The following is a 21,743-nucleotide window of genomic DNA, read 5'->3' as shown; positions in this document are numbered from 1 at the left end:
ATGAAACCAAGATTGAACTCTTTGGCCTGAATGCCAAGCATCATGTCTGGAGGAAACCTGGCACCATTCCTACGGTAAAGCATGGTGGTGGCAGCATCATGTTGTGGGGATGTTTTTCAGCAGCAGTGACTGGGAGACTAGTCAGGATCGAGGGAAAGATGAACAGAGCAAAGTACAGAGAGATCCTTGATGAAAACCTGCTCCAGAGCGGTCAGGACCTCAGACTGGGACGAAGGTTCACCTTCCAACAGGACAATGCCCCTAAGCACACAGCCAAGACAACGCAGGAGTGGCTTCAAGACACGTCTCTGAATGTCCTTGAGTGGCCCAGCCAGAGCCCGGACTTAAACCCGATCGAACATCTCTGGAGAGACCTGAAAATAGCTGTGCAGCGACGCTCTTCATCCAACCTGACCTGACCATTGCACGCAGAGTCAGAGTATATGCAACAGTTTGGGCCGCCTGGCTCATTGCGAACTAATTTGCCAGAATTTTACGTAATTATGACATAACATTGAAGGTTGTGCAATGTAACAGGAATATTTAGACTGATGGATGCCACCCATTAGATAAAATACGGAACGGTTCCGTATTTCACTGAAAGAATAAATGTTTTGTTTTCGAGATTATAGTTTCCGGATTCGACCATATTAATGACCTAAGGCTCGAATTTCTGTGTGTTATTATGTTATAATTAAGTCTATGATTTGATAGAGCAGTCTGACTGAGCGATAGTAGGCACCAGCAGGCTCGTAAGCATTCATTCAAACAGCACTTTCGTGCGTTTTGCCAGCAGTTCTGCTGTTTATGAATTCAAGCCTATCAACTCCCGAGATTAGGCTGGTGMAACCGATGTGAAATGGCTAGCTAGTTAGCGGGGTGCGCGCTAATAGCGCTTCAAACGTCACTCGCTCTGAGCCTTCTAGTAGTTGTTCCGCTTGCTCTGCATGGGTAACGCTGCTTCGAGGGTGGCTGTTGTCGATGTGTTCCTGGTTCGAGCCCAGGTAGCGGCGAGGAGAGGGAATGGAAGCTATACTGTTACACTGGTAATACCAAAGTGCCTGTAAGAACATCCAATAGTCAAAGGTATATGAAATACAAATCGTATAGAGAGAAATATAATTCCTATAATAACTACAACCTAAAACTTCTTACCTGGGAATATTGAAGACTCATGTTAAAAGGACCCACCAGCTTTCATATGTTCTCATGTTCTGAGCAAGGAACTTAAACGTTAGCTTTCTTACATGGCACATATTGCACTTTTACTTTCTTCTCCAACACTTTGTTTTTGCATTATTTAAACCAAATTGAACATGTTTAATTATTTATTTGAGGCTAAATTGATTTTATTGATGTATTATATTAAGTTAAAATAAGTGTTCATTCAGTATTGTTGTAATTGTCATTATTACAAATAAATCAAAAAAATCGGCTGATTAATCGGTATCGGCTTTTTTGGTCCTCCAAAAATCGGTATCGGCGTTGAAAAATCATAATCGGTCGACCTCTATTCTTAAACTCAGTTACCTTTATTTCAGTTTAGTTGTTTTCAAGGAAGCGCTATCTACATGTCCATACATAAATACATACAGTACCAGTCAAAAGTTAGGACACACCTATTCATTCAAGGGTTTTTCTTTTTTGACTATTTTCTACATTGTAGAATACTAGTGAAGACATCAAAACTAGGAAATAACACATATGGAATCATGTAGTAACCAAAAAAGTGTTAAACAAATCTAAATATATTTAGATTCTTCAAAGTAGCCACCTTTTGCCTTGATGACAGCTTTGCACACTCCTGGCATTCTCTCAACCTGCTTCACCTGGAATGCTTTTCCGACAATTTTGAAGGAGTTCCCACATGCTGAGCACTTGTTGGCTGCTTTTCCTTCACTCTGAGGTCCAACTCATCCCAAACCATCTCAATTGGGTTGAGGTCAGGTGATTGTGGAGGCCAGGTCATCTGATGCAGCACCATCACTCCCCTTCTTGGTCAAATAGACCTTACACAGCCTGGAGGTGTGTTTTGGGTCATTGTCCTGTTGAAAAACAAATGATAGTCCCATTAAGCGCAAACCAGATTGGATGGCGTGTCGCTGCAGAATGCTGTGGTAGCCATGCTGGTTAAGTGTGCCTTGAAATCTAAATAAATCACAGACAGTGTCACCAGCAAAGCACACACCATCACACCTCCTCCTCCATGCTTCACGGTGGGAACCACACATGCTGAGATCATCCGTTCACATACTCTGCGTTTCACAAAGACATTGCGGTTGGAACCAAAAATTGTACATTTGTACTCATCAGACTCAAGGACAGATTTCCACCGGTTTAATGTCCATTGCTCGTGTTTCTTGGCCCAAGCAAGTGTCTTCTTATTATTGGGGTCCTTTAGTAGTGGTTTCTTTGCAGCAATTCGACCATGAAGGCCTGATTCACACAGTGTCCTCTTAACAGTTGGTGTTGAGATGTGTCTGTTACTTGAACTCTGTGAAGCATTTATTTGTGCTGCAATCTGAGGTGCAGTTAACTCTAATGAACTTATCCTCTGCAGCAGAGGTAATTCTGGGTCTTCCTTTCCTGTGACAGTCCTGATGAGAGCCAGTTTCATCATAGCGCTTGATGGTTTTTGCTACTGCACTTGAAGAAATTTTCTTCAAGTTCTTGACATTTTCTTGATTGACTGACCTTCATGTCCTAAAGCAATGATGGACTGTCGTTTCTCTTCACTTATTTGAGCTGTTCTTGCCATAATATGGACTTGGTCTTTGACCAAATAGGGCTATCTTCTGTATATCACCCCTACCTTGTCACAACACAACTGATTGGCTCAAATGCATTAAGAAGGAAATGAAATTCCACAAATTAACTTTTAACAAGGCACACCTGTTAACTGAAATGCATTCCAGGTGATTACCTCATGAAGCTGGTTGAGAGAATGCCAAGAGTGTGCAAAGCTGTCATGAAGGCAAAGGGTGACTACTTTGAAGAATCTCAAATAACACTTTTTTGGTTACTACATGATTCCATATGTGTTATTTCATAGTTTTGATGTCTTCACTATTATTCTACTATGTAGAAAATAGTAAAAGTAAAGAAAAACGCTTCAATGAGTAGGTGTGTCCAAACTTTTGACTGGTACTGTACATACATTCAATAAAACAATTACTAATTGCAACAAAATTCAGAATGAATGCTCACACACTGTAAGGTAAGGTGTATAGTCACACTGGTACAGAAGACTCACTCTTTTTTTCTGACATGTTTTTTTCTCCTCCCAATGTTTTAGATTTTCTTGTCTTTTGCTCTGTTTTCTCCTCTGTGTGTCCTGGTTGTGTTTTTACGTTACCATGTGAACTGTGTCGTGCTATACTAGACGTGCCTGTGCAGCGGTCTGGCTGTGTAGTAGCCGAGGGAAGCCCCTCCGAACCCTGTGGTAAGATGGTCTTAATGGCTGTGTCTCAATAGTCTCTAAGTGTCCTCTTTTTCTTGCCTCCTTTCCTTCATTTGATCTGAGGGAACAGGACAGTGGACAGGTGAAAACCCGATTCACCAGCACTAGGCTTTTTTCACCATAATAGCACCTATCCCGTCTGTTAAGTTCAGCCCTAACAAAGGGAGGCAAGTGGAAGTTGCCGTTTTAGACTTTTGAGATGCACCCCGTTAGTGTGTGGGGGCTGTTTTGTGTTGCGACGTCCCCAGTTCTTGTGCCATGTGACCCCCTGTTGTTCACTAACGTACTAACACGAGTCCTACACCCCTTCGTACTCCTTTTATAAAAAATGTATTGAACTCACCATTGCCTCTCATTGCCCTGGCAGTGAACTTTCCCGCAGTGTTGAGAAACATTGTCTGGATGTTTTAGTGTTACCTGGCCAGAGCAGCGAGAAGGAAGATGTTTGGGTTCATGACGGAATGCTACCAGGAGAGGTTGAGGGGAGAAAGTTGGAGAAAACGTACCTGTTTAACTATTTAGGCCTGAAAAAAATTCTGTCAGAAATGTTTAAGTGGCAGTTCAGCCAAATGACCTATTTATTTACATTTTCAAGGTTGGAGAGACTGAAATCCATGCTTTGGTGTTGTGAAGCTAGCTACTGCCACCAACTGTTAATGTTATAATTTTCTAACCAAAAAACAATGTAAATCAATGTCCTCAAGTTAGCATGCTTTCAATTTCATGCCCAGATCATCTTTTAAAGGGATTGTGTAGCCCAATAACTTTGAAGTGACTTTGAGGTGATTTGGGCATGACATTGAATTTACTTTGTTTTTTGGCTATAAAATTGCTAATACAGCAGGATTTTTTCTGGATTAAAATGTGGCTTAGGTAAGGGGTTTGGCTGGGGTGTGGCAGTGGGCCTGGGCCAATAGCGAGGTCATCGACCCCTTTTTTTGGAGGCCCTCCTCTTGCTCGCAGAGACAAAATGTTGCTGTTTTAAAGCGAATTTCCTGCAATTCTACAGATTTTGCTATGGCTTATGCCGTGCTCTTATGCTATCTGAGTGACTTAACAAAGTCAATGGGGGCCCCATGTCATGACAAAAATACTCCTGAATGCATCATTTTCTACAATTGTAGATTCTCCCTAACTGTTTTGCTTTTATTTTGGTGATTGTTAGTAAAAAAAAAAAAAAATATTATTTAAAAATATATAGGTCCAATATGTTTTCTACATACGTTATATATTAAGTTTACACTGAAAATGTTTTTCCATCCCAAAAGTTATTTCCCCCAAAAAGGCGGCCCGAAAAAACACCTTCCATAAAGAAAACGCTGTACAATATCAGTTAGCGTCAGTGGCTAGTTTAACAAAACCAAAGCAATGACTGCAGTCTCCTTGTTCATAGACTGCTTTCAAGGTAAGGAAACAAATATGTGAATAACAAATGTGGCTGAAATGTCCATTTAAAGTGCTTCAAAGTGAGACAGCACCACATTTTCTCACACGTTTGCAATAATTTGAGTAATACGTTGATGATTACATCTGTTGCTGGGTTGCAACATTAGCCATTATTTGACATTGCACAATTTCTTACTGTACCTCCTGCAACCTAGCCTCGTATGAACCCTCCTGATCCCGAGAGCTTACATTCTGTTTCGCCTAACAGATAACGAATCAGAATGTAAGCTTGCGAGATCAGGATGGTTCGTACGAGAGGTTACTTGCAACCTGGACTACTGGTTTAATCTGCTTTTTCGTTTGGCTTTGTTTACAGTATGCACTCGCTGTTTATAATGATGATATGGGTTTGGATGAACTATTGTGTTAGTGAAACTCACCTGCAAGTTTACTGGTGTGGTGAGTCAATGTCAATCTACGAATGTGAATCCGTGTGTCTCTCTCTATTTGAAAGTTAAACAACTCACAATCTGTGTTCAAACAAACATGACAGAGGGTGCTGCTGCCACTTGTGTCCTGATATCAATGTTCCCCAAACAACATGTCTTTATGTGAGCATCAAACTGGGTTCCTAGAGGGTCATGTGTTATGCCATTATTTATAACAGCCTATCAAAGCATCATACGGATATTAAAGGGATAGTTTAGCAAAACTATTACGATATTTGTTTCCTTATCTTGAAAGCAGTCTATGGACAAGGAGTGATTGCAATCCACACTATACTTTTGTTTGTCTCTTTTTGTGGATAGACTGCCTTCAAGTTCAGGGAACAAATATCTAATATGCAATTTTGCAGAACTATCCCTTTAACAAAATGCATCCATGTATTAAAGGCTTTTGAAGAAGAGAGTGAAGTACTTTCACAACTGGGGCATAGTATTAAGTATTTGAAACCAGGTAATACCCTGAGGTATCAATCATTCATTGCTGCCACTCAATAGAAGCTTCAAAAGCCTCAGGTTTCATCATCATTTTATAACAACGACTAGCCACAAAACAGACCTGATCTATTGAGTGAGTGCCTCCATCACCAAGGAGACACATTGCCTTATACCTGTATATAGGAAAACAGTTTGACACCCACATTGCATATTGTTCCCCATCACGCACACCCTGTCCCACCACACCGTCCTTGATTCCTCTAACTGTGCCAACCCGTGTGTATGTTTGTGTGTGTGATGGTGTGTAACACAATATTTCTTTCTCTTCTGTCTGTCTATGTGTAGGGCTTGTCCAGCGTTGTGTGATCATCCAGAAAGATGAGAATGGCTTCGGGTTGACGGTGAGCGGAGACAACCCTGTATTTGTGCAGTTGGTCAAAGAGGGTAAGTCCTTTTCCATCCTATTCTAATCTACACCTTCCTGTTCTTTAGTCAAGTCAATTATGATGAGGTATGGTGTGGCTTAATTGGTAAAGCATGGTGCTTGCAACAGCAGGGTCACTGGTGCGATTCCCACTGGGGCCACCCATATGAAAATGTATGTACAGTTGAAGTCGGAAGTTTACATACACTTAGGTTGGAGTCATTAAAAATCGTTTTTCAACCACTCCACAAATTTCTTGTTAACAAACTATAGTTTTGGCAAGTCGGTTAGGACATCTACTTTGTGCATGAGACAAGTAATTTCCCCAACAATTATTCACCGATAGATTATTTCACTTATAATTCACTGTATCACAATTCCAGTGGGTCAGAAGTTTACATACACTAAGTTTGCTGTGCCTTTAAACAGCTTGAAAATTCCAGAAAATGATGTCATGGCTTTAGAAGCTTCTGATAGGCTAATTGACATAATTTGAGTCAATTGGAGGTGTACCTGTGGATGTATTTCAAGGCCTACCTTCAAACTCAGTGCCTCTTTGCTTGACATCATGGGAAATCCAAAAGAAATCAGCCAAGACTCGGAAAAAAAATTGTAGACCTCCACAAGTCTGGTTCATCCTTGGGAGCAATTTCCAAACGCTGAAGGTACCACGTTCATCTGTACAAACAATAGTACGCAAGTAGAAACACCATGGGACCACGCAGCCATCACACCGCTCAGGAAGGAGACGTGTTCTGTCTCCTTGAGATGAACGCACTTTGGTGCGAAAAGTGCAAATCAATCCCAGAACAACAGCAAAGGACCTTGTGAAGATGCTGGAGGAAACAGGTACAAAGTATCTATATCCACAGTAAAACGAGTCCTATATCAAAATAACTGAAAGCCGCTCAGCAAGGAAGAAGCCACTGCTCCAAAACCGCCATTAAAAAGCCAGACTACGGTTTGAACTGCACATGGGGACAAAGATCGTACTTTTTGGAGAAATGTCCTCTGGTCTGATGAAACAAAAATATAACTGTTTGGCCATAATGACCATCATTATGTATGGAGGAAAAAGGGGGAGGCTTGCAGCCGAAGAACACCATACCAACCGTGAAGCACGGGGGTGGCAGCTTCATGTTGTGGGGGTGCTTTGCTGCAGGAGGGACTGGTGCACTTCACAAAATAGATGGCATCATGAGGGAGGAAATTTTTGTGCTATATTGAAGCAACATGTCAAGACGTCAGTCAGGAATTTAAGTTGGGTCGGCAAATGGGTCTTCCAAATGGACATTGACCCCAAGCATACTTCCAAAGTTGTGGCAAAATGGCATGAGGACAACAAAGTCAAGGTATTGGAGTGGCCATCACAAAGCCCTAACGTCAACTCTATAGAAAATTTGTGGGCAGAACTGAAAAAGCGTGTCCTCCAGCTCTGTCAGGAGGAATGGGCCAGAATTCACCCAACTTATTGTGGGAAGCTTGTGGAAGGCTTCCCGAAACATTTGACCCAAGTTAAAGAATTTAAAGCAATGCTACCAAATAGTAATTGAGTGTATGTAAACTTCTGACCCACTGGGAATGTAATGAAAGAAATAAAACCTGAAATAATAATTCTCTACTATTATTCTGACATTTCACATTCTTAAAATAAATTGGTGATCCTAACTGACCTAAGACAGGGAATTATTACTAGGATCAAATGTCAGGAATTGTGCAAAACTGAGTTTAAATGTATTTGGCTAAGGTGTATGCAAACTTCCAACTTCAACTGTATATTCATTATATGTCAAGGTAATTTAATTGGATATCTTGGGGGTGTAAACCTCTGACGTTAGCGCAATATGTTCAATTGGGAGCATAGCCCAATGTAAATATCTATTCATGCAGTCTTGATACCCAAGGCAAGGATACAATATATTGGATTTATCTCTGGAGGTTTCATAATACAGTCAGATACAGTAATATTTCTAACTTTTTATCATTCTCACTCCCTTTGCCTGTCCTGTCCTCTTCCGCAGATGGCGCTGCCATGCGAGCGGGTGTCCAGACGGGTGATAGGATCATCAAGGTGAGGCTCATTCCCTCTCTGGGGCCCATAACACTCTTCCAAGACATTACCCATAGCCTAATCTCTCGTGGACAGATGCATGTAACATAAATGGTAGTAGCATCTGTCGCAGACCTGGGTTCAAATACTATGTCAAATATCTGAATTGCTTTCACATACGGTACATTCGAAGTAAGTATTCAGATATATTTTATTTGAAAAGACAAGTAGATAAATATTTGTAATTAATTTGGAACAATACTTGGAAAGTATTTGAAAATACTCATACAGTTGAAGTCGGAAGTTTAGATAATCAATAAAACTTGCTTTTCAACCACTCCACAAATTTCTTGTTAACAAACTATAGTTTTGGCAAGTTGGTTAGGACATCTACTTTGTGCATGAGACAAGTAATTTTTCTAACAATTGTTTACAAACTTTTTATTTCACTTATAATTCACTGTATCACAATTCCAGTGGGTCAGAAGATTACATACACTAAGTTGATTGTGCATTTAAACGGCTTATAAAATTCCAGAAAATTATGTCATGGCTTTAGAAGCTTCTGATAGGCTAATTGACATCATTTGAGTCAATTGGAAGTGTACCTGTGGATGTATTTCAAGGCCTACCTTCAAACTCAGTGCCCCTTTGCTTGACATTATGGGAAAATCTAAAGAAATCAGCCAAGACCTCAGAAAAAAAATTGTAGACCTACACAAGTCTGGTTCATCCTTGGGAGCAATTTCGAAACGCCTGAAGGTACCATGTTCATCTATACAAACAATAGTACGTAAGTATAAACACCATGGGACCACGCAGCCATCACACCGCTCAGGAAGGAGATGTGTTCTGTCTCCTAGAGATGAATGTACTTTGGTGCGAAAAGTGCAAATCAATCCCAGAACAACAGCAAAGGACCTTGTGAAGATGCTGGAGGAAACGGGTACAAAAGTATCAATATCCACATTAAAATTAGTCCTATGTCGACATAACCTGAAAGGACGCTCAGTAAGGAAGAAGCCACTGCTCCAAAACCGCCATTAAAAAGCCAGACTACGGTTTGCAACTGCACATGGGGACTTAGATCGTACTTTTTGGAGAAATGTCCTCTGGTCTGGTGAAACAAAAATATAACTGTTTGGCCATAATGACCATCGTTATGTTTGGAGGAAAAAGGGGGAAGCTTGCAAGCCGAAGAACACCATACCAACCGTGAAGCACGGGGGTGGCAGGAGGGACTGGAGCACTTCACAAAATAGATGGCAACATGAGGCAGGAAAATTATGTGGATATATTGAAGCAACATCTCAAGACATCAGTCAGGAAGTTAAAGCTTGGTCGCAAATGGGTCTTCCAAATGGACAATGACCCCAAGCATACTTCCAAAGTTGTGGTAAAATGGCTTAAGGACAACAAAGTCAAGGTATTGGAGTGGCCGTCACAAAGCCCTGACCTCAATCCCATAGAAAATCTGTGGGCAGAACTGAAAAAGCAGGTGCGAGCAAGGAGGCCTACAAACCTGACTCAGTTACACCAGCTCTGTCAGGAGGAATGGGCCAAAATTCACCCAACTTATCGAGGGAAGCTTGTGGAAGGCTTCCCGAAATGTTTGACCCAAGTTAAAGGCAATGCTACCAAATACTAATATAGTGTATGTAAATTTTTGACCCACTGGGAATGTGATGAAAGAAATAAAAGCTGAAATAAATCATTCTCTCTACTATTATTCTGACATTTCACATTCTTAAAATAAAGTGGTGATCCTAACTAACCTAAGATAGGGAATTTTTACTCTGATTAAATGTCAGGAAACTTGAAAAACTGAGTTTAAATGTATTTGGCTAAAGGTTTATGTAAACTTCAGACTGACATAAAAATATACTCTCATGCATTTTACCCAGGTATTTGAAAATAGTATTTGAAATAATTTTTTGAAAATACTCTCATGTACAATTTTGTAGATTATTTGGTTTTTACAAATAACCGTTAAAATACTGAAATAAAAGTACTTGTTTTGGGCTGTGTATTTGAAAATACTCAAATACACCAAAAAATGTTTAAATACCAGATACTCAAAAATATATACAGTATGTATTTGAACCCAGGTCTGATCTGTCGACAGACTGTGGGATGGGACGACTAACGAGGAACTTTGTTTCGGTACTCAGATTTTTAATCTCTGATCATTTGGACAATTCATGATTTTGATTGTGTTCGCATCTTTCTAATTTTGGAAGGGGAGGGGACATTTGGCACATAGATTTGCCCGAAACTGGCTGAGAGTTTTCATTTGGAGGGGTGGAGACTTTGCTAGTCGTGTATTACCTTTTCTAACACGTCTCCCCCCACATCTCCTGGGATTACCCTTAGCCTCAGATCTAGGATCAGTTCATCTTCCCAAAAATCTTACCTCATGCATTTTAACCAAAAGGTAAAACTGAAACTAGATCAGTGTGAAGGGGGCAACTTCATCCTGCCGCTATCTCTAAAACAGAGACCTCTCCGGGTGAAGTTTTCCCAAGTTACCATTCTAGGATCAGTCTCCCCTCCCCAATCCTTACCTTAAAGGGGCAATCCGCAATTTAAACAATAACAAACCCCAATCCCTACCTCTGTTTCGGGAAAAAATCTGAGGGATGGGGCTGGAGAAATGTAACCACTCTCAAATTCATACAGAGCTATGGATGCAAGATATAGTTTTAACCATGTTTTGAAGCTATGTAGTGTTTGTTTACATTATTTATTTATTTATTTTTATATGATGGAGGTACGACTGTTAAACTAATGAGACATTTATAAGTTATATTCTTTAAGAATCCATGGGTACAGATAATTATTTTATAAGTCCAAAAATGTATATATTTGTATTTGTTATGGATCCCTATTAGCTGAGTCCTGTACAATTAAGGCAGTTCTATACAATTAAAAACATTGCATTACATTTCACATCAGATTTCACAACACGTTAAGTGTGTGCCCTCAGGCCACTAGTCTACTACCACATGTCTACAACACAAAATCCATGCGTACGTGTGTGTATAGTGCGTATGTTATCATGTGTGTCTGTAGCAACTGGTGATTGCCCCTTAGTGGGGAAAATGCTAAACTGACCAAAGATCAGTGTTTAGGAAAAACTTAATTCTCTCAGACAAGAGAACCCTGCAGGCTACTGCAGTAGGTCGTGGGTCATGGGTTAGACCCCCTCCATACTTTACCACTGCCCTCTGCTGGGATGCTGAGTAGCTACACCATATAATGGCAATGCATTCCAATGGGTCATTGGAAAGGGCAGGATGGCTTAGTGCTGTGCATTGTGTCAGTGAAGAAAATGAATTGTTAGTTTGTGGGGGTGAATCTAAACTTTCACTTCAGTAACATTTTCAATTAGTCAATTAGTCTTCACTGACATTTTCAACCTCTCCCTGACACAGTCCGTAATACCTACATGTTTCAAGTAGACCACCATAGTCCCTGTGCCGAAGAAGCCAAAGTAACCTGTCTAAATGACTGCCTTCCCGTATCACTCACATCTGTAGCCATGAAATTCCTTGAAAGGCTGGTCATGGCTCACATCAACACCATCATCCCAGACACCCTGGAGCCACTCCAATTTGCCTACCACCCCAACAGATCCAGAGAGGACGCAATCTCTATTGCACTCCACACTGCCCTTTCCCACCTGGACAAGAGGAATACCTATGTGAGAATGCTATTCATTGACTACAGTTCAGCGTTCAACCCTATAGTGCCTCCAAGCTCATCACTAAGCCAAGGTCCCTGGGACTGAACACCTCCCTCTTTAACTGGATCCTGGACTTCCTGACGGGCTGCCCCCAGGTGGTGAGGGTAGACAACAACACATCCTCAATGCTGACCCTCAACATGGGGGCTTCTCAGGGGTACGTGCTTAGTGCCCTCCTTTACTCCCTGTTCACCCATGACGGCATGGACGCGCACAACCCCAACACTATCATTAAGTTTGTTGACAATGTAACAGTATAACTTTAAACCGTCCCCTCGCCCCGACCCGGGCGCGAACCAGGGACCCTCTGCACACATCAACAACTGACACCCACGAAGCGTCATTACCCATCGCTCCACAAAGGCCACGGCTCTTGCAGAGCAAGGGGCAACACTACTAATAGGTTTCAGAGCAAGTGACGTAACTGATTGAAACGCTACTAGCGCGTACCCGCTAACTAGCTAGCCATTTCACATCCGTTACACTCACCCCCCTTTCAACCTCCTCCTTTTACGCAGCAACCAGTGATCCGGGTCAACAGCATCAATGTAACAGTATAACTTTAYACCGTCCCCTCGCCCCGACKCGGGCGCGAACCAGGGACCCTCTGCACACATCAACAACGGTCGCCCACGAAGCATCGTTACCCATCGCTCCACAAAGGCCACGGCTCTTGCAGAGCAAGGGGCAACACTACTAATAGGTTTCAGAGCAAGTGACGTAACTGATTGAAACGCTACTAGCGCGTACCCGCTAACTAGCTAGCCATTTCACATCCGTTACAACAACACAACGTTGGTAGGCCTGATCACCGACGACGATGAGACAGTCTATAGGGAGGAGGTCAATAACAACAACTTCTCCCTCAACGTCAATAAAACAAAGGAGCTGATCGTGGACTACAGGAAACGGAGGGTCGAGCACGCCCCCATTCACACCGACGAGTCTGTAGTGGAGCGGGTCAAGAGCGTCAAGTTCCTCAATGTCCACATCACTAAGACTCTCTATCATGGTCCACACACAGCAACACAGTCGTGAAGAGGGCAGGACAATGCCTCAGTTGCCTGAAAAGATTTGGCAGATCCGCAATAAATTCTACAGCTGCACCATTGAGAGCATCTTGACTGGCTGCATCACCACTCGATATGGCGACTGCTTGGCGTCCGACCGCAAGGCGCTACGGAGGGTAGTACGTACGGCCCAGTACATCACTAGGAAAGAGATCTCTGCTATCCAGGACCTCTATACAAGGCGGTGTCAGAGGAAGCAGGAAAAAATTGTCAAAGGCTCCAGCCACCCAAGCCACCGACTGTTCTCTCTGCTAACGCACAGCATGTGGTACCAATGCACCAAGTCTGGAACCAACAAGCTTCTACACCCAAGCCATAAGACTTCTAAACAAGAGTGCTAAATAGCTAATCAAATGGCTACCCGGACTACCTGCACTAACCGTTTTTTGCACTAACTCTCTTGCACTGACCCTATGCACACAGACTGGACTCACACGCGCACACGCACACACATATTACATACGCCCAAACACACATAACATGCACACACATGCATACTATACTGACTCCACACACACACTTTCAAACTCACCACATGCGCTGCTGCTACTGTCTATTATCTATCCTTCTGCCTAGTCACTTTACCCCTACCTATATGTACATAGCTACCTCAATTACCTCGTACCCCTGTACATCGACTCTGTACTTGTATTCCCTCTATATAGCCATGTTATTTTCTACTCTCTATGTATAGCTATGTTATTTTTACTTGATATTTTTATTTGTTCTCTGTATATTTATTAATTTTGTCACTTTCTATTTTTTTATTACATTTTTTATCTTATCTTTAACTCTGTATTGTTGAAAAAGGACCTGTAAGTAAGCTGTTAGTCTACACCTGTTGTCTACAAAGTTTCTTGGCTTGGAAAGAGTTATGTACACATGCTCCTGTTGAACATGAACTAATATGGGGCTTCCCATTTGCATTGTTTTTGTCATTTTTTGCTATGTTTTAGACAGAACACATAGTTCTCTTATAGAAAGTGTTGTATTTCATTTGAATGACGTTGATTTGAGGTGTAGTTTATGTTTTTGTTGCAGGTTAACGGGACCTTAGTAACACATTCAAACCATGTAGAAGTCGTCAAGCTAATAAAATGTAAGTTCAAGTGGCAGTTTTATATCCAATTATTCGTAGACATGAAAAATCGCAGGCTCTTCAAGAGACTTACTTTCTTAAAGCCAACCTGTAGTAGGCTATATGCACTTATAATGCATTGTAAGACTTGTCATAAGGATGTATAATGCCTTATTATCATCTCATGAGTGTGACCATACTGTATAATAAGCTAGCCATTGTGAGTGAAAAGTTTTCCGTCAATTTAAGTTGAAAGTTGGCTACATAGAGAGACATTACATGAAGATATATTTTTTATAATAACAATTAAAACTCATACAAGTAATAGAGCTGTGACCCCTATTGTCTCTATGTGTCAGCGGGCTCCTATGTGGCCCTCACAGTGCTGGGGAGGCCCCCGGGGCTGGCCCAGATCTCGCTGTCGGAGGGCGAGGGGGGAGACCTGTCCTCTTTCCTCTCCTCGCCCCACTCTCCTGGACCAACGGGGGGAACAGGGGAGCGCTGCGTCACTTCCTCCACCAGCCCCCAGGACCACATCACCTCCCCGCTGCCGCTCTGGGTACGACAGATGGCCAATTGGTTCTCTGTCTGCAACTGAAATGGCATATTTACTATATAGTATACCACTCTATAGAATAAGTAGTGTACTCTATGGGATAAGTAGTGTACTCTATAGGGAGTGGGGTGCCATTTCAGACACTCTCTCTCTCATTTTATATACAGTACCAGTCAAAAGTTTGGACACCTACTCATTCCAGGGTTTTTCTTTATTTTTACTATTATCTACATTGCAGAAAAATAGTGAAGACATCAAAACTATGAAATAACACATGGAATCATGTAGTAACCAAAAAAGTGTTAAACAAATCAAAATATATTTAATATTTGACATTCTTCAAAGTAGCCACCCTTTGTCTTGATGACATCTTTGCACACTCGTTCCATTCTCTCAACCAGCTTCGTGAGGTAGTCACCTGGAATGCATTTCATTTAACAGGTGTGCCTTGTTAAAAGTTAATTTGTGGAGTTTATTTCCCTAATGCATTTGAGCCAATCAGTTGTGTTGTGACAAGGTAGGGGTGGTATACAGAAGATTGCCCTATTTGGTAAAAGACCAAGTCCATATTATGGCAAGAACAGCTCAATAAGAAAAGATAAATGACAGTCCATCATTACTTTAAGTCAATCCAGAAAAGGTAAAGAAGTTTGAAAGTTTCTTCAAGTGCAGTCGCAAAAATCATCAAGTGCTATGATGAAAATGGCTCTCATGAGGACCGCCACAAGAAAGGAAGACCCAGAGTTACCTCTGCTGCAGAGGATAAGTTCATTAGAGTTACCAGCCTCAGAAATTGCAGCCCAAATATATGCTTCACTGAGTTCAAGTAACAGACACATCTCAACATCAACTGTTCAGAGGAGACTGTGTGAATCAGGCCTTCATGGTTGAATTGCTGCAAAGAAACCACTACTAAAGGACACCAATAATAAGAAGAGACTTGCTTGGGCCAACAAACACAAGCAATGGACATTAGTGGAAATCTGTCCTTTGATCTGATGATTCCAAATTTGAGATTTTTGGTTCCAACCGCTGTGTCTTTGTGAGACGCAGAGTAGATGAACGGATGATCTCTGCATGTGTGGTTCCCACCGTGAAGCATGGAGGAGGAGGGTGATGGTGCTTTACTGGTGACACTGTCTGTGATTTATTTAGAAGGCAAGGCACACTTAACCAGCATGGCTACCACAGCATTCTACAGCGACACGCCATCCCATCTGGTTTGCGCTTAGTGGGACTATCATTTGTTTTTCAACAGGAAAATTACCCAACACACCTCCAGGCTGTGTAAGGTCTATTTGACCAAGAAGGAGAGTGATGAAGTGCTGCATCAGATGACCTGGCCTCCACAATCACCAGACCTAAACTCAATTGAAATTTTTGGGGACGAGTTGGACCTCAGAGTGAAGGAAAAGCAGCCAACAAGTGCTCAGCATATGTGGGAACTCCTTCGAGACTGTTGGTTGAGAGAGTGCCAAGAGTGTGCAAAGTTATCATCAAGGCAAAGGGTGGCTACTTTGAAGTATCCCAAATACAAAATCTATTTTGATTTGTTTAACACTTTTTGGTTACTACATGATTCCATATGTGTTATTTCATAGTTTTGATGTCTTCACTATTATTCTACAATGTAGAAAATAGTCAAATAAAGAAAAATCCTTGAATGAGTAGGTGTGTACAAACTTTTGACTGGTACTGTATGTCTCTCTTTTTCTCTTGGTCCCTCTGTCTCCCTCTCTGTCTATCTGCCCCTCTCTGTCTTCTCTCTCTCTTTCTGTTTTTCCTGTCGCCCTCGCTCTCCTCTCTCTCCCACTCTCTCTCCACAGTTCCACTTCCGTTCTTCACTCCCCCTTCTCCTTCCCACCTCAGTATCCACACTCACTCTGACTCTTTCACTTTCTCTTACTCTTCTCACTAGTTTCCTCTATTTCCAGTTAAACCTATGCTAAAGCTGCCATTCTCCCTCTGCTGCATGTCAGTGAAGTCCCCAAGCGAACACAGTTCTTATTATTCATTTTTGGGGTTGGTCCCTCAGGAGGAGAATAACGCCCTTCACAGCCAGAAGGTGGACATCTTACAGAAGATGCTGACCAAGGAGCAGGAGGATTTACAGGCAAGACACACACAAACACACACACAAACACAGTGTCACCATACTCTGAAGGTTTCTACATGAGGAGATGAGACAGTCATTCAGTCAAAGTTTGTTTCTTTGATTTGAAAGAGTGAATGCAGGTTTTTCTATGCAGCTACATTCATAAATCATCTCAGACAAAGTAGGAGTGCTGATCTAGAATTAGGTCTTTGTACATGTGATCTTATTCATTACCAAAATGTACAACTGATCCTAGATCAGCACTCCTACTCTTAGACGCTATATGAATACGGGGCCAGATGAAATTAAAATCATTCACACATTAAATTGTCATCAAATGCTCATCATTGAAGTGGATCACCCATAAATGCTTTAGCTTAATGATGTCATTACACGTTTCTGCACATTAATTATGTTAATTTGCAGCATGCTTCAGTTCAATCGAGTACTGGCTTAACTGAATAACAACAAAGACAGAATACAGTATGGAATTTTATTGAATAGTTTGAGGTAGGCCTCGTCTCAGAGGAATGGTCCTCAGAGCCAGATGGTGAGGACAGGTTTCCCTATGCTGGGCAGCTGGCATTGAACCCACCCCACTGGGAGAACGGGGATCTGATGACGGACCTTCAGTTAGTGGTGGTGGGGAGGTAGAAGGTCGTTGGAAGACTGTTGCTGCAAAACAGCAAGTGGGAGACACAAGGTTTGCGTTGACATATACAGTGAGCTCCAAAAGTATTGGGACAGTGACACATTTTCTGTTGTTTTGGCTCTGTACTACAGCACTTTGGATTTGAAATGATACAATGACTATGAGGTCAAGCCTGAATGAATCATGAATAAGGATGAGTGAGAAAGTTAGACACACAAATATAATTTCCCCCCCAAAAATGCTAACCTCCCCTATTATTGTAATGGTGAGATGTTTCTACACCGTGCTTCTACACCTGCATTACTAGCTGTTTGGGGTTTTAGGCTGGGTGTCTGTACAGCACTTCGAGATATTAGCTGATGTACGAAGGGCTATATAAAATAAAATTGATTGATTGATGTTAGCATGTCTTGGGGCTATAGTATTTGTGCGTCTGTAACTTGCTCACTCATAATTATTCACTATTCGTTCAGGATTATCTGTAATAATGGTAGCCTCCATATTAATGTAGAAGTGTTAAGAAACATATTCTATTCTTATATATAATAAAAGTGACTCCAAAATGACGCAATACATTATTTACCATTCATTTCTATTGGGCAGAGAATAATCGGAAACTCAACCAAAACAAACAAATGCATCCCAAAAATGTGTAGGTCACAAGCTTGATGTGGTCATTGCGTGCTATGATTATAGGACCAAATACCTAACTATTTACCACTTTAATACACATATAAGTGAATCTGTCACAATACTTTTGGTCCCCTAAAATGGGGGGACTATGTAAAAACAGTGCTGTAATTTCTAAACGGTTCACTCAAAATGGATGAAAATACCCTCAAATTAAAGCTGACATTATGCACTTTAACATTTACATTTACATTTAAGTCATTTAGCAGACGCTCTTATCCAGAGCGACTTACAAACCTCACAGTCATTGTATCATTTCAAATCCAAAGTGCTGGAGGGCAGAGCCAAAACAACATCACGTGTCACTGTCCCAATACCTTTGGTGCTCACTGTAAATACTCCCCTAGATTCATTCCCATTGGTTGAAAAGGAAACAGATAATAGCACACGTTAGCCCATAGGTTAATCAGCAACTGTGGTGGAATTACCTTAGTGTTCAATGCTCATAGACTGAAGTTAATAGGGGAATGCTTGCTAATAGTATAGGAGGAGAGAAGTGACGCTAAGCTAATGAGGTAACATTTTCAAAACATTTCAAATCAAATGTATTTATAAAACCCTTTTTACATCAGCAGATGTTACAAAGTGCTACACAGAAACCCAGCCTAAAACCCCAAACAGCAAGCAATGCAGATGTAGAAGCAGGAACCTAGGAAGAAAACTAGAGAGGAACAAGGCTCTGAGAGGTGGCCAGTCCTCTTTTGGCTGTACTCTGTAAATATCTGCAATGCTGATGAGTGAGATAGGAAACGATGTGAATTATATGAGTTTACTAGATGAATGAAAAGTGACGATCCATTCAGACCAGCCTTACTGACTGAACTTTCGTAAACTACATTTCATAGCAGTGGCATCATTCCAGTTTAGCGTGGAATACTCACTGAGTTTCCTAGAAAGCATTGAATGAAGGCAAAGTTAATTAATTCTCATTAGTGTGTTTGTGTTTAAGTCCCCTGTGGGGCCTCTATTGATGCCTGCTTTGTCTCTCTGGGGAGTGCGAGCGCCTGCCTCCCATTTCAATGCTAAACAGGTTAGCTGTCAAAACTTTAAAGTAGCTTTTAGTGGTGTAGCTAGAGTCTTGTGGGTTGTGTTTATTAGGACACACCGTAACAAGATGTTTTGCAACAGAATGTGAGATGAGAGTTGCTTATTGGACGACTTTGGGTAGTACCTCCCCAGAACCAGTTTTGCGACGAATGAACATGGCCCTGTTGCAGTGGTGGGTGGGTGGGTGAGGGAGGAATGGAAGAAGGGATGGGAAAAATAAACAAATAAACAATCCTCAAGTCTTTCGTGAGCCATTTCTTCTCTTCCTCTGGGTCGTGTTCATCAGGCACTAAATGGAAGAAAATGAACTGAACAGGGAGAGGCAACCAGAACATTAAGAAATGCTTGTTTTTGTTTTCTGTTACAAAACAGTTTTGCTACCATGTGCCCTAATGAATATGACCCTGTACCATCAAAGCCAATCATTCTTACCACTAAACAGATACTCTACCATGGTAACCACTCAAACACTGACTACATCTCACCCTCCTCTTAGTTTCACTTCCTCCTATGACTGACCATGAAATAGAACTAGGACCATGCCAACTGGACACATACACAGACATGCACGCAGACTCGTACACAAACACACGTGCACACACACACACACACCTCCCTCCACGGCCTCGCTCCTGTGTCCTCTCCTAAAATGTGTGCTGTGTCCTGTGTGTCATGTCATGTCCAGGCTATGAAGGAGGTGTACAGCAGGAACCCCACAGCGAAACTACTGAAAGACATCCAGGAGGCCAAGAAACACATTCCTCTGCTGCAGAGCCAGCTCAGCAAGGCCACAGGCACACCTCAGGTATACACACACACACGTATGTATACCAGGGTTTCCCGAACTCAGTCCTTGGGACCCCAGGGGGTGCACTTTTTTTTTTTTTTTGTCATAGCACAGCTGATTCAAATAATCAACTAATCATCAAGCTTAGTCTCTCCTGTTCTCATTGTTTCTCTCATAGACACACACAGTCTCTCCAGTTCTCACTGTTTCTCTCAATAGACACACACAGTCTCTCCTGTTTCATTGTTTCTCTCATAGACACACACAGTCTCTCCTGTTCTCACTGTTTCTCCTCATAGACACACACAGTCTCTCCTGTTCTACATTGTTCTCTCATAGACACACACAGTCTCTCCTGTTCTCACTGTTTCTCTCATAGACACACACAGTCTCTCCAGTTCTCACTGTTTCTCTCATAGACACACACAGTCTTTCCTGTTCTCGCTGTTTCTCTCACACACACAGCAATCTCTCCTGTTCTTACTGTCTCTCTCACACACAGTCTCTCCTGTTCTCACTGTCTCTCTCTCACACACAGTCTCTCCTGTTCTCACTGTTTCTCTCATAGACACACACAGTCTATCCTGTTCTTACTGTCTCTCTCACACACAGTCTCTCCTGTTCTCACTGTTTCTCTCCACACAGTCTCTCCTGTTCTCACTGTCTCTCTCTCACACACAGTCTCTCCTGTTTCTCACTGTTTCTCTCATAGACACACACAGTCTCTCCTGTTCTCACTGTTTCTCTCATAGACACACACAGTCCTCCTGTTTCACTGTTTCTCTCATACACACACAGTCTCTCCTGTCTCACTGTTTCTCTCATAGACACACACAGTCTCTCCTGTTCTCACTGTTTCTCTCATAGACACACACAGTCTATCCTGTTCTTACTGTCTCTCTCACACACAGTCTCTCCTGTTCTCACTGTTTCTCTCTCACACACAGTCTCTCCTGTTCTCACTGTCTCTCTCTCACACACAGTCTCTCCTGTTCTCACTGTTTCTCTCACACACAGCAGTCTCCCGCTGTTCTCACTGTCTCTCTCTCACACACAGTCTTCTCCTGTAGTCACGGTCTCTCTCACACGCAGTCTTTCCTGTTCTCACTGTCTCTCAACACACAGTCTCTCCTGTTCTCACTGTCTCTCTCTCACACACAGTCTCTCCTGTTCTCACTGTTTCTCTCATAGACACACACAGTCTCTCCTGTTCTCACTGTTTCTCTCTCACACACAGTCTCTCCTGTTCTCACTGTCTCTCTCTCACACACAGTCTCTCCTGCTCTCACTGTTTCTCTCTCACACACAGTCTCTCCTGTTCTTCTGTCTCTCTCACACACAGTCTCGCCTTTCTCACTGTTTATCTCTCACCACAGTCTCTCCTGTCTCCTTCTCTCTCTCACACACAGTCTTCTCAGCTCTCGCTGTTTCTCTCACCACACACCCAGTCTCTCCTGTTCTTACTGTCTCTCTCACACACAGTCTCTCCTGTTCTCACTGTCTCTCTCTCACACACAGTCTCTCCTGTTCTTACTGTCTCTCTCACACACAGTCTCTCCTGTTCTCACTGTTTCTCTCTCACACACAGTCTCTCCTGTTCTCACTGTCTCTTCTCTCCACACACAGTCTCTCCTGCTCTCGCTGTTTCTCTTCACACACACAGCAGTCTCTCCTGTTCTTACTGTCTCTCTCACACACAGTCTCTCCTGATCTCACTGTCTCTCACACACAGTCTCTCCTGCTCTCACTGCTCCTCTCTCAT

General features: G+C 42.1%; 1 pseudogene; it reads left to right on the top strand.

The window, feature by feature from the left end:
- Positions 1-21,743, top strand: part of LOC111950035 (rho guanine nucleotide exchange factor 12-like) — a 121,345-nt pseudogene that overhangs the window by 57,625 nt on the left and 41,977 nt on the right.

The sequence above is a fragment of the Salvelinus sp. IW2-2015 genome, linkage group LG23 (assembly GCF_002910315.2).
Source record: "Salvelinus sp. IW2-2015 linkage group LG23, ASM291031v2, whole genome shotgun sequence".
Classification (NCBI taxonomy): Eukaryota; Metazoa; Chordata; class Actinopteri; order Salmoniformes; family Salmonidae; genus Salvelinus; species Salvelinus sp. IW2-2015.
This window is presented reverse-complemented; position numbering and strand designations above follow the sequence as displayed.